Raw genomic sequence first — 12,335 nt, 5'->3', positions numbered from 1 at the left:
AATATTCCCGTGATGTAACTCGTTCTCCAAACTTGATACGTCACTCACCTGTAAAAACCGAAAAAATATATTAGTATTTGGTGAGGCAGGCTACAGTAAATATAGTCTATGGGTAGAAGGGTTACAGATCTAGAAACTGTGGGAGGAGGTTACAGTTAAATGTATGCTTTGGGGTGGGATGGTGACTAAATATGAACCCCCTTGATTACCTAGAAATCTTTTTTATTCTTGCTGCCTCCATACTTATTTTAGTCAGCTCTGGAAATTATGTGCTGGAAGGGTTTTATATATAAACTCATTATCTGGGATATAACAGCCGACGGGGTATCAGTGCCTGAAGGAGACGTCCTGATGGGTTGTGATGTAGTACCCCACAAAAGGGCATCTAATCCTCTATAAAACCCTGTATCTGCCATTTTTCACGTCTGATAATTGCTTAAGCCAAAACGTGCAGAGATAACCAAGTTTACTGTATCCTAACTCATTCCACACTAGTCAGTAGAATAAAACTGAAGGTAGCAAGAATGAAACCCTAGTCACTGGTCTTAATGGATCTGAAAGGGTTAACTTCACTACAATAGACGGCAAGCAATGACTTCCAGAACCCAGTTTGCCTATACAGTCTGAACTAAACCTGGAGGTAGGGTTGGTACAGCACTCCAGTCAGAACACTATGGCCTATGCTCTACAGTTCAAGAGTTTACAGGAAGCTTCGTCAACACTATGAGGAGCAAACGCCTATACCCCTACATGTTCTCATCTAGCCTTGGGCCTTATGTTGCAAAAGGGGGCAAAATGGGAAAAAATAAACTTATTTCCAATGTGGCTATAGAACCAGGTACTTACAAAAATTTATGTATTCATCTATATCCAGACACCATCGTGCAAGGAGTGACCGCAATAACTCGGAAATGAACAAGAAACGCCACTTTAACAGACACTTACTCCCAGTTATAAGCTTCCCTTGCAAGATCATTACAGAGTACCCTAACAACCACTCAAAATTGCTGCAGCACTGCTAACATCACCCCTTTACGACAATCAACAAAACACCTTTTACAACATACCAAAACTCGTTTACAAAAGGCAAAACCATTTATGAAGAGCAGGGCAAAACACATTTATGATGAACATGGAGATGCTGCTCCTGCTGACAGAAGGCTCTCCCTTCCATGCTAAGGGATCTCTATGTGGCATGTGTTGAGTTAGGCTATATGGTAGTGAGACCTGGACAGTGAAGGAAGATATTCGTAGGCTCAAGCATAAACACCAATGCTTAGAAGGATGTGTAGTGCATCCTCCAACGAGAGGCCTGGGGAGCCAAGGATTGCAAATGATGAGTAGAGAGGATGGATGAGACTTTAATGTATTGGTGGCGTGATGAGGCAGGGTAGATTGAGATTAAGATTGGTAATAGTGAGAGGATGGAGAATTACAATTGGGTGTGGGTGAGAGGTGTGAACATCTGGGTTAGGGCTGCAAGAGGCACACCAAAAGAATCTGGGACAAGGTCATAAGAGCAATATCAGTGATAAGGGACAACAGGGAGGCTGCCAGAGACGGAGCAACATGGAGAGGTGCCATTAGGTGCCTAAGGCCAATGCATGCAAGCATGTTGGAGCCATCATAAAGGATATCACACATGGGCAGAAGTGACATTTGCAATGAACAGAGCTAAAATGAATTTGAGAAACTGCTAAACAGGCATTTACGATAAATGTCAAAAAATTTACGAGAAACAGGGTGAACCAAGAAAAGGCAAAACAGACCTTTCCCACAGATCAAAGTTCATCTCTAAGAACAGGAAAATGTGAAGAATATCCCCCCCCCCCCGAGTTTGACAAATAAAAGGTGAAAAAAATTTAACCATCTGAAACAAACAGTAGCAGGAGCAGGGTTTTCAGTTAATTTTGCCAGCTGTAAATTTTCTTCAAACACAACTGGACAGTATATACTTGACTACCTTATATAACCATAGCAAAACTTTACAGCAATACTGTACTGGCACACCCCAGTTTAATGATGCAATTGGTTAGGTAAAACCCCATTGTTAGGTTGGGTTTCGTATAACGGGGTACATTTAACATGTAAAGCAACGTGGAGCTTTTACCAGCCTTGGGTCTTTTACCAGGCTTGGGTTTTCCCCACAACCAACCCAAAATGAGCCTAAAACATGTTTAAAGCCCATCTAAATGGCCTAACAGCTGTCAAGGAAGCTAACCTATGCCTAACACCTGTAAATAACTAAAACCAACAAACAAAATCTGAAAATCATCAAATATGTCTGCAAGAAAATAAAGCTTAGTAAACTATACCCCAAAATGACAATGTCCACCCCACCTATGGCTAAAACGTCAATTTACGTCTAAAAACAGTTTATAAATCAACCTAAACACAATTTTAGACTATCTATCTATCTATTGCCAGACGCCTCAATCCCGTTTGGGGTGGCCACAAACAAATCGCCTCCAAGTCGCCCTGTCCCCCGCCATTTCACTCCCCTGCTCCCAACTCACACCCCCCTCTCTCATATACCTCTCCACCCCATCTCTCCATCTCATCCTCGGCCTCCCCCTCCCTCTTTCCCCCTCCACCTCACTCACATACACTCTCTTCGTCAGTCTTTCACCCTCCATCCTCTCCACATGGCCAAACCACCTCAGTGTGTTCCTCATAACGCTCAAAAAAAAAAAAAAAAAAAAAAAAAAAAAAAATTAAACCGGGGTTTGGCCATCGTTAGACGGGGTATGGTGGTATTTCTACCCCCTTCGTTAAGCTGGGGTATCGCATCCAGGGGTATTGTATATCTAGGTATTACTGTACATTATTTACCTTTCACAAACAGACCAAAGTTTATGATGAAAACAAGCCTTCATGACATCAACTGGCCTTTACAGCAGTATTTACCTCCTTGTAGGGAATGCAAGTGTTTAATCCATAGTTACCTCAATGAACATGGCAAAACTATCCTCAAAACTGCAACACTGACCTTTACGAACACCAAAAAATGCCCTCTACAAACACTGCATTATTTAACTCTTTACTAACAATGCAGAATTTCTCTTAATGAACAAAGAATTAACTTTATGAACAGGCCAAAATTTACCTCTGATTAAAGATAACTCCAGAACTCGGTACAAAACAGCTAACAGACGAAACTTACTGACAAGCCAAAAATCCCCCATACAGAATGATCTGAACCATAAATTGCTCTACACCAGATAAAAATAAAAAAATACCAGGACATACCACCTCCAAACCTACACTAATACATGAAATACCCTACACCAGAAAAAAAATACCACGACATACCATACCCCCAAACTTACGCTAAAATACCACTAAATACACCAGATAAAGAAAATACCCGGCTATACCACACCCAAACCTACACTAAAATACCATGAAATACCCTACACCAGATAAAATTAAATACCAGGACATACCATACCCCCAAACCTACACTAAAATACCATGAAATACCCTACACCAGATAAAAAATTAAATACCAGGACATACCACACCCCCAAACCTACACTAAAATACCATGAAATACCCTACACCAGATAAAATAAAATAAAATACCAGGACATACCACACCCCCAAACCTACAGTACACTAAAATACCATGAAATATGCTACTAACCTAAAATGCAATGACATACCACGCCATTCCACCTATACTCTTTTATTATCGAGGCAAAGATGCATTTGACATGATGTTGTTGACTGGCTGAATGAAACATGTCCAAAATATATTTCCTAACCCAAATCTCCCTCTCAGATATTTGTTGTCAGTTAATAATGCTGGATTATGAAGTAATGTTGCAGTCAGCCAATAATCACCAACCTGTCAAGTGCACCTTCCCCTCAATAAAGAAAACTGAGTACAGTATAACTAAAAATACCACCTTACATCACACCTGTACACCACAACCCCATATCATTTGAATTAATAAAACACTTGCAATGTTTTAAGTATTCTGGATCATTACCCTTGCCTCTAACACTTAAGCTCTTATTCTAATCAGGTAAGGAAGCTCCCTAACACCTATTCCATAGTGATTTATTTACAAGTAGGGCTGGTTAATGTCCATCTGTACGTTATCTGTGCAAGTGTTAACGGGCAGTTCAGAGTTCAAAAACTATCTGCAAGTTACTGATTGTGTGGATGGACAAGGGGCCCACCAAGATGTAGGGTAACATGGTGGTGGAACAAGGGTGTAAAGTTGCAGTTATGGAGAAAAGGATTTTCCAGGAAAGGATGAGGGGTGGTAACAGGAATATTTGGCTGCCAAGCATAGGGCTAGAGAAAACGTATACAGGTCAAAATGTTCGACTTTTATATACTCGATAACCTAAATAGCATTCAAAGGAAAAAATTTGGTATTTATGGTGGCAAATCTGAAGGGAGAAAACATGGTTATAGGTGAGCAGTGTGAAGAACGATTATGGAGAGGAAGTGGTGAACAGTGATCTTAAAGATGCCCGGAGAAAAGCTGGCAGTTAAATGAGTTTGGAATGGAATGTTTGGAGTCAGTGAATACAGTATTTGGCCCTCGGCCTTTGATGCTGCTACTGTGAGCAGGGCAACAGGCAAGATCTAGTTGGGTTGACTGATGAAATGCTAAAGGCCTCAGAAGATACAGAACTGGGTTTAGTTACTGGTTTGATGAATATCATTAATTATGTGTGCTGTCCCAGACTGGCTGAAAAGTGTCACTGTAAATGAGTACAGGAGGAAGGGTGATGGTCTGGAAAAAGACAATGATTGAGGTATAAAACTTTTGGACCAGATAATAGGAATCCTAGAAGGTATATAAGGGAGAGTGATTATTGAGATGCTGTTTGGATTTATGCCAAGCAAAGGGGCCACTGATGCCACACTGACTGACAGCTTCAGGAAAATAAATATACATGAAAGAGGAGGGATCTGTACTTTTGTTGATCTGGAGAAAGAGAAAGTCCCTAGGAGGTGGCAAAGTGGGTAGTAAGATAGCTTGGGACTGAGGAGTTGCTTGTTACTGTGGTTATGGTTATGTATGGGTGCTCACACCCAGGTGCGAATGAAGATTTGCATGATGAGTTTTCCATGAATGTTGGTGTGCATCAGAGGTCAGTCTCAAGCCTCTTATTGTTTGCTATGATGCTTGAAACTTTCTACTTCAGAAATGGACTCCCATGGGATAGGAGATGTATGCCAATTTGACTGCTGATTATTGAAAGGTAGGTGAAAAGGTTTACAAAATGGAGAAATGAAATGGGGCACAAAGATTTATGACAATCACATGGCTGTGCAGTCTATGAATGAGAGGCCTGAGGGGGCTACATTCACAATTAGAGAGCCGAGACAAAGGATGGGGCTGACGTGTAATGTGACAAAGTGGTAGACAGATGGTCTGGGCACGTTGAGGATGGAGGTTGACAACTGGGTGTGGAAAGTGAGAAGTGTGAACACAGGGGGTAGGGCTGGGAGGAAAAAAAAAAAAAAAAAAAAAAAAAAAAAAAAAAAAAAAAAAAAAAAATTGGGATCAAGTCAGTGTGACCTTAGGAATAGGGGACTGAAAGAGGCTACCAGAGATCAAGCAGTGTATAAAGTCACCATTAGGTGACCAAGGCCAACTCATATATACTAGCACAGAGCCTTTATGAACACGATACGAGGAAAAGGTGTTAGTGAGCTTCCTTGATAGACAAGAATACAGACCCTAGTTTTGATGGGGGAAATACGGGCACATTCAGCCTCATAGGGGGAAGAAGGGGTTATGCCAAGTTGTACAGTATTTCAACAAGCTTCAAATATAACAATACTGGGTTTTAGAAGTCATGCTCACTTTATACCCTAATGGGGTCAGCTTCAACAATGAATATTCAGCTTGTCCATCGTGAGGCTATTGCTTTTTCTCTAACTGCAAAGATTTTCATTCTATTGCAGCTCATGGTTCAACATCCTTCCCACAGCACTTCATACTAAGGATACTCTAGTAATACTGGTACAGCTTAGTAATGATGAACTAAGGCCAAGTTACAGTGAAAGTTTGGTACAATAATCATGGCCACTGCAGGTGAACCTCCCCCACACAGTCAAACTTGCAAATTAATGGTAGTCTAATGTTACTAACAAACTTCATGTAAATAAAGAAAAATTAAAAATACACGAAGATATCCCACCAATTGTATAAAATCTCAACACTAAACCATGATTTAGAAGCAGAGAAATATATCAAGGGAAATAATTTTGACTATACTTTTAGCACCAATGGAATCAAAGCAACCCAAAATTCAGGGTATTTCATGGGAGAGAGCTACAGTTATCAACTGTGCTAGCTATCTATCTATAGCCCGACGCCCTAATCCCGCAAAGGGTGGCCGCAGACAAGACTCCTCCAAGTCTCTCTGTCACCCACCATTTGACTACCCTCCCCCCAATTCACCCCCCCCCTCCCTCATATACCTCTCAATTCCATCCCTCCACCTCATCCTTGGTCTACCCCTCCCTCCACCTCACCTACATACACCCTCTTAGTCTTTCATTCTCCATTCTCTCCACTTGTCCAACCATCTCTGTATTTCTCCTAATCTTCTCAACCACATCCACATCCACCCCACAACGTTCCTTCACTTCTTCATTCGTCAACCTGTCCCTCCACATGCTCCTCTCAAGTAACTCATTTCCACTGCTCTCACTCTTGACTTGTTCCCCTCTTGTAAGGTCCACGCCTCGCTTCCATACGTCAGGGTAGGGATCACAATACTATCATGCAGTGACTTCTTAACTTCCATACTCACCTCCCTATTTCTCATCACTGCTTTCAGTGAACCAACAACCTTCCTTCCCTACTGTACCCTTTCATGCACTTCCCCCAAAGTTCCATCCTTACTCATCACACTACCTAATTACTTGAATGCACTCATTCTCCACATCCAACCTCACTGTACATTGTGACTTTGTTCCTCTCAAACACCATAACTTTACTTTTGTTCACATTAACTTTCAGCTTCCTCCTCCAACACACTGTCCCAAATTCATTCACCAAACCTTGCAACTCCCATTCATCTTCACACAATACTGTATCAGCAGCAAACTGCAACACCAGAATCTTCCAAATCTCACCCTCATTCATTAGAGCCACTCCCACATCCACTGCCCTACCTTGCACCTCCTTTACAACCCCATCCATATATACTGTATATTAAACAGCCATGGAGACATCACACAACCATGTTTCAGTCCCACACTGAGATCAAAGAACTTACTCAGCTCACCATCCACTCTCACCATAGCCCTAGCTCCTTTGTAAATACTCTTCACAGCATTCAACAATTTCCCATCCACTCCATATATTCTTAATACCTTCCACATACCTTGCCTATCTATTCTGTCATAAGCTATCTCCACATCCATGAAGGCAGCATACACTTTCTTTCCTTTCTCTAGATACTTCTCCACTAAACATCTTAGAACAAATATCTGATCTACACACCCTTTTCCCTTCCTAAATCCCCCTTGTTCTTCTCCAACTAGCTCCTCTGTCATATGCCTAACCCTATCAATGATTATTCTACCATACATTTTACCAGTCACGCTAAGATGGCAAATGCCCCTATGGTTATCACATACTTCTCTCACCTTTTCCTTTGTATAAAGGAACAATTATACCTGATTTCCAGTCCTCTGGAACCCTTCCCTCTTCCCAAGCCAATCTACACAACTTCCATATCCACTCCACAACAATCTCACCCCCATACCTCAGCATTTCACCACACTCTCCATCAATTCCTGGGGCCTTTCCCAATTTGATCATCTTCATTGCTTCCATTACTTTCACCCTACTGGTCTCTTCCTCCCTCCTCTCATCTCCTCTTCTCCCAGCCATTCCCCAACCACTTATACTCGCACTACTCTCACTCTCTACATTCAACAAATCCTCAAAGTGCTCCTTCCATCTCCTCAATTTCTCTCTTTTCTCCACCAACAATATTATTCCTATCTTTCACTCCCCTACTACTTCCCCTTTCACACTGCCTTACTTTCTTTACCTCCTTCCAAAACAATTTCTTACTCTCCATTTCACACTCAGATTCCTCCCAAACTCTTCATCCACTTTCTTCTTACTCTCCTTCACCAGTCTCTTCACCTCCCTTCTCCTGCTCACATATACCTCTCTCTTCTCTCTCTCATCTCCCCTACCTCTACTCGCCAACCATTCACTATATGCCTTCTTTTGTTCCACAGCTCGTTTCACCTCATCATTCCACCATGCTGTCCCTTGCACACCCTTGGATCTCCTCCTCACTCCACAAACCACCTCACACGCTGCACCTATCTCTTCCATAAATATCTTACTTACGTCTTCCACCCCGTCCATCTGCTCTAGCTCATACCTTCCCAATCTTTCTTCCACTATGCTCTTATACTCTGCCATTTTCTCACTATCTTGCAAATTCTCCACTCTTCTCACAGGTGCTATTTCCTCCTGTCTTCCTCTTTGTCTCCTCAACCATTTTCTTTGCAGCTTTACCTTGGCCATCACTAAGTGATGGTCCGAGACTCCATTCCCCCACCCTCTCCACACTCTTGCATCCAACACTTGTCTTCTCATTCGCTCATCCACACACACGTAGTCTATCACTGCCTTTCATTCAACAAGCTCACCATCCATCCATCCTCATTACTCTCCATGTATACCGGTCGATCATCTTATGTCAAAGTAGGTGTTGGCTATTGCCAACCCCTTACCAGCACAGATGTCCACCAAAACACCACCATTCCCATCTACTTCAGCTGGCACACCCCACTGACCAACCACTCGTACATTCCCAACTTTGCCATTCACGTCTCCAATCAAAAGCACTCTCTCGTTCCTCTCAAATTTGTCCATACATGCTTCTACTCTCGCCCAAAATTTATCTTTCACTCCTGCCACTCGGTCCTCTGTCGGAGCATACACACATACAATCGCCCACGCTTGTATACCTACTTTCATCCTCACCCATACAATCCTTGCACCCACTGTTCCATACCCTCTTATATTCTCCTTCCACTTCTTGCTTATCAGACATACTCCCTCTCATTCTCATTAACACCCACACATATACCTAAACCATACTCCCATTCTCTCACCCTTTCCCCTTTCCATTTAGTTTCAGTCAATCCACATATATCCACTCTTGCATCCTCAAGCACCTGAACAACCTCTCTCTTTTACTTCATCATTCACTCTTCTCACATTCCACGTTCCCACCCTCAGAATGTCCTTTGTCCGTTCCTTAGTCGTCAACGTATGGTCCAGCCTGGTCCGAGGCGCTTTATTCGCTTGTTTAGTTCTTTTTACGGGGTGGGGCACTAACCCACCACCAACCCTTTTAGTTGCCTTGTACGACAAGCAGGGATACTGGGGGAGCATTCTTGAAACCCCCCTACCCCCAGGGGGGGTCCATTTAACAGTTTACGACTTACACTTCAGTTATTTATATTTAACATTCATTTTTTAAACCTAATATTATAGTTTGATTAACATCTTTTGAGGCAATTTTGGGTAGCAAGTGGGAGGACCTATCAGTGGCAAGATTCAGGAGAAAATCAAGTGTCCTCACCTTTTCGGCAGCAAGATGACAGCCTCCCTGGAACGAAGACAGCTGCTATGGTATTGGTGGTGGTCTTGGCTGGTATAGCAGCCTTGACACAGTTGTAGTCTTGGGAAGCTGGAATACAGTAATCACTGTTGGCCACTTTTTATGGTATATATATATAATATTTATATATATATTACATAAAACATTCCTGACCTTGCTATAAATATTAAACTAAATACATTAGGCCTAACTAGTAAATATTTCTAAATTCAAAATTAAAACCACTAAAATTTAGTGATGCCTACTTCCATCCCCTTGTCTGCCTTCTACTTTCCCCGCTATCCTTCCTGGCACATTTCTTTCCACTTCAGGTACCTCTGCACTGAGTGTAGAAGTCCAATGTTTTACCAATCCCAAAAACCACCGACAATATTGGGTGGTAACGGCCATACCACGTTGAGTACACCGCTTCCCGTCCGATCAGCGAAGTTAAGCAACGTTGGGTCTGGTTAGTACTTGGATGGGTGACCGCCTGGGAACACCAGATGCTGTTGGCATCCCTACGTGTCAAGTGGGGTTGGTGGAGGATTAGTGCCCCTCCCTGTAAAACAATTAACTCTGAGCCCTTGGCCACCCCGTTTGGGATACATGGCGTCTGGCAATGAATGAATGAATGAAAAAAACCATGTAACTGAATTATAAGGTAGCCTACGTGTAGCCTCGTATGGTGGCCTTTAAATGGGTGGAGACAAATGTGGTGTACATCCAGGAACCAAACAACACTTTTCCCTGTGCCTCATGAGGTGCCGTCAACCACAAAGGACCATTTCACTGAAGCTGACAGACATGCAAGGTTGTTTATTTGCCTGCAGCTGGTCTGCTTGGCAAGACTGGTTATCAAGTTGTTCTACACCACTAATAAACTTCCTAAATGGAAACCTGATCTAGCTATAAGTAAATCTGCCAACAGTTTAATGAGCAGTATTCTGTAACTATTATTCTGTTTTTAATAAATGACATTTAGGCATGTGGTGAGGATGCAAGGTAAAAAAAAAAAAAAAAGCCTCAGGAATAACCAACAATAGGGAGGTTGCCAGAGACCAAGCATAATGGAGAGCCGCCATTAAGTGATAAGACCAAGGTCAACACATGCAAGACTGGTGAGCCTTTATTAACGATACAAATTATACAAGAGTATGGATGGTCAGAAAGTTGGTGTGGGGGAAACCATACTCCCACTATTCATGGGTAAGTATTAGCAGCATTAAAATGAATGGTGTGTGTCCTACTATGCATTCCCTAGCCTGAAACTATAATGTATTCTGTAGACAAGAGGTAAAACTGCCAAAACTATACAGCCAGGTAAACGAGCAGCTGCTATACGTAAAACTGATGATACAACAATGGGCAATTCTGACCCAAATTTGGTGATGCCAGAAGGGTCAGTGAACCTAACCCTATTTTGCCCACAAATTATAAACTCCACAAGTCAACATACACTTTTCTACTACGAGTATCCACTATTCAAGCAATCCATTACCATCCCAATCTTGTAGCAGACCCACTGTTATAGTAATTATGTGGTTGCCAGAACTTCAAAAAAACCTAGACATGTACCAGTAATGACTTCTGATATTGTCGACGTCTCTAATAACATAACTTTCCCATTCAAAGTTGCAAATTAATGGTAACACTCTGAATTTAAGTTCCTAATACCTTTCTCTTAGCAATTTATTTTTTGTTGCTGGTTAATATCATTTGGAAGTTATTTATGCAGAGTATGGCAATATAGGAAGAATTTACAAAACAGGATGGTAGGTAATGAAACAAATGACTTAAGAAAAGGAATCACAGCCAATTAACATACTCTTGCAGGTTATTTACACAGAGTACAGCAATATGGACAGTTATATGGTAAGGACAGTAACAACAAACCAAACTACCCAGGAAAAGGTGTTAGGGAGCTTCAACTACCAAAACAAGCCTTGTTACTACAAAGATTTTTCAGCTATTTCTTGAGGTGAAGGATTAAAACTAACCTATCAAGTTTAAGCCAAATAAAACATTAAAAGTTCCCTACGTGTCTGGTGGGTTGGCGGAGGGTTAGTGCCCCTCCCCCATAAAACTCAAACGGCCACCTCTTATGGGATTATAGTGTCTGGCTATAGATAATGTCAGGAACAAAAAGAGAATCATGGGGAAGAAAAATTCATAGGGAGGGCATTAACACAAAATTAGAGCCATCAGTAAAACCCCAATTTCACATACAGTACCTCTACTCCGGAAATCTGATTTAAATGACACTACGAACCACTGGACCTTGTTTAGCTATAACGAACAATGTCAACTGGGGTGTAATACGTGTTTTAGGAAATGCAATGACATGTGAAATAAACTGCAAAAGGGGAAAATTCTGGGCCAAGTTTGTTTGAAATGGGTCTAGCTTTCAATTTTAAAATTAGAATATGCTGTTATATGGGGTGCAATACGTATTTCATGATGTGCAATATGAAAACTGCAAAAGGGGCAAAACTCTGGGCCAAATTTGTTTGAAATGGGTATAGTTTTCAATTTTAAAACTAGAATATGCTGTTTGTTAAATGGAGTGTAATATGTATTTTCATGAAGTGCAATATGAAAACTGCAAAAGGGGCAAAAGTCTGGGCCAAATTTGTTTGAAATGGGTATAGTTTTCAATTTTAGGACTAGAACATGCTGTCAAATGGGGTGCAATACTTGTACATGTTTTTCAAGAAATG

At 41.5% G+C, this 12,335-nt stretch overlaps 1 non-coding gene across 1 annotated transcript; it reads left to right on the top strand.

Annotated features, from left to right (window-relative positions):
* Positions 1-10,014: 10,014 nt before the first annotated feature.
* On the top strand, positions 10,015-10,133 carry LOC145396637 (5S ribosomal RNA). Its single transcript, XR_013896799.1, has one exon. It is a non-coding gene; the product is annotated as a 5S ribosomal RNA (ribosomal RNA).
* The last annotated feature ends 2,202 nt before the right edge of the window (positions 10,134-12,335 follow it).

Source organism: Coenobita brevimanus, chromosome 38, assembly GCF_032717465.1.
Source record: "Coenobita brevimanus isolate Jiangsu-jjx chromosome 38, ASM3271746v2, whole genome shotgun sequence".
Taxonomy (NCBI): domain Eukaryota; kingdom Metazoa; phylum Arthropoda; class Malacostraca; order Decapoda; family Coenobitidae; genus Coenobita; species Coenobita brevimanus.
This window is presented reverse-complemented; position numbering and strand designations above follow the sequence as displayed.